General features: G+C 31.2%; 1 long non-coding RNA gene across 1 annotated transcript; it reads right to left on the reverse strand.

Annotated features, from left to right (window-relative positions):
* Window positions 1-362: 362 nt before the first annotated feature.
* LOC124899238 lies at window positions 363-2,188 on the reverse strand. Its single transcript, XR_007056388.1, has 2 exons — window positions 2,066-2,188; window positions 363-649 (listed from the first exon to the last, which is right to left on the reverse strand). It is a non-coding gene; the product is annotated as an uncharacterized LOC124899238 (long non-coding RNA).
* Between the last annotated feature and the right edge of the window lie 312 nt (window positions 2,189-2,500).

Here is a 2,500-nt window from a genome sequence, read left to right on the forward strand (position 1 = left end):
TAAGTCACTCAACTGCAAAATAATAGGAAGGAGGACACAAATAGAAATGTTGTAATCACTAATTGTTTCTAACATGAGGTTGTACCCCAAGTTTTTTCATGTTGAACAATTCACATTCTTCATAAATTTTAGGAATTACTTTCTTGTTTGCCCCAGTATCGTAGCCTCTAATTTTTATTGCACATTACACATAATCAAATAAGTCTTCAAGAAAATTCAACTTCTGTGGAAACAAGCAGCTACACCCTGTTAATACAGTACTCCGTTTTTGGTTCAGAAGTATGTCTACTCTATGTGTCCTTTGTTTTTGTAGAATTGTTGAACATGGTTTAGTAAGAGCATACTTTCAGTTATGCAGAATGTAGCTGAAGTTACATCTCTTCTATACAACTTATTACTTTGTTTGAAAATTTGATTATTATAAATTCCATTCTTGTAACATGTCCCGTTACAGTTCCATTTACCTTCAACCTAAGTTTCACATACTCGTCGTTTTTGATTCTACATACGTGACAGCTTTTCAAAAAAATACAATATTATGAACATCCAGCCTGCATCCATTGATATTTTTTAGGAGTCCGAGCAACATAGGATTCAACAAACCATATGACATCTTCACTACACTGGGAAATGCCATCAACATCTGCCTCTGTTCTAAAAGAAATTTAGCTTTTAGTTGTAATGAAAAAATATATTTAATTACATTTGAATGCTTTTGTGCTTTTGCTTTGGCTGTTATCTCTAATACATAGACTTACCTATTCGACTAACCATATGTCGACTTGCCCCTATGCATAAACTCTATTAACATCACAACTTTATGTCAAATAGTCAATTTTACTAAAAATCACTTAAACTTGTACCGTGCTTCAAGAGGATCGGTGTGGTGAAATAATATATAAAAAATGCTTATAACACTTGAACTACAGGTCTAAACTTATTTAAAGTAACAGAAGCACAAGTAACTTAGAAAATTTGGATATTATTTCAGATTACAGGTAATGTATGTTGTAGCCACTTCCCATTCATCTGTTCTTCTTAATCGCTCTTGCTTCTAACATTATAACCTCTGTTATTTTTTAAAATTGGCCATTCATATCTACCTTTGCCACAATCAATTGTCAGTAGAAGTCACTTCTGATACCCCATACAACTATACAATAGTGTCTCTTACTTTTCCGAATATCCCATCGAAAGTTAGCAATCTTGACTTGATTGCTTAAAGAGTTATGATTTGCCAAGATGACCATTAACTAATCAAATATTACAAATGCTTACATTTTCCCTATTTCGCATTGTATAAATCTGCATTTTTGAAGGCGTGTTGATTGTCGTCTATTAAGTTAGAAAACATACAGCTCCATTAAAGTGTACTTTGTCTTAAAGCATTGTCATGAGGACTTTGTACTAACTTATTTCTTGTTGTCACTACCAATTTTGTGTCTCTTGTAATTGACATATTCAGATTCTATAAACCATCGGCAGTTCTACCCACCTGTAATGGAGTTGTAAGTTTATCCCTTCTATCTTTTAACTCCTACTAACATGTTATTCATTTTTTCATTGCGTAACAATTTCATCCCCTATAAACAAATTCAATTCCCCATTAAATCGAATATATTCTTTGACAATATAGGATATGTATTGACATAGACTTATATTATTCACTCTTTATTAGTTACATACAACTTACTATTTTCTTTCACAACATACTTACTTTTGAACTATCATAGTGTCAAATAATATGTATAAAAATGATTACAAATGTCGTCAAACGACACTTTCATTTATGGTTTCTCATAAGAGGTTGTATTCTTACATTCACTGTTTTGACAAATATCTCTTCAAATGATTATAATATGATTATCTTACACAAAATAGCGAGCGTTACAAAAATATATAAGGACAACTATTGCACCAAGAAAGAAACTAAAACAATACCATACCATATGTAATATACAAGTTACGAATATTTTTGCTAATGTTACCAATTAACAATTCACAATTTCAATACATTCAGCCATTATCTACTGATCTTATGAATGATACATATGAAACAGCTTACCTTTTCATTGAACGCAGGAAAATTTATCATGGAATTCAAAGATAATCACCATCCCAAAATAAGAGGTAAGCTTAACAAAAGCTGAAGTGATTATTTTATAGTGAACAGTAAAATCAATCATTGTTTAGATATTAGCAATATGATAGCATTACACAATTGATTGGATGCAAATATAGAGTAATGGCTGGTGTATAAATGGCCTTGCAAAGAGTGCAAAAAACTTTTGTTGCAACTCAATCGTTGGAAGATGGACACGTTGAACAATCACAGTCAAAGAAGCAAAAAAGAAATTAGATACTAAATGCTTTATCATATGAGAATGATAACGGGGCTAATTTGTCAAAAATACATTATACGTTAAGTTTGCAACGTTTAAGTTGTATCACCAAAATATTAGCCTCTACTAATACATAATATACTTTGAATTAGGAATTT

Source organism: Capsicum annuum, chromosome 6, assembly GCF_002878395.1.
Source record: "Capsicum annuum cultivar UCD-10X-F1 chromosome 6, UCD10Xv1.1, whole genome shotgun sequence".
NCBI classification, from domain to species: Eukaryota; Viridiplantae; Streptophyta; class Magnoliopsida; order Solanales; family Solanaceae; genus Capsicum; species Capsicum annuum.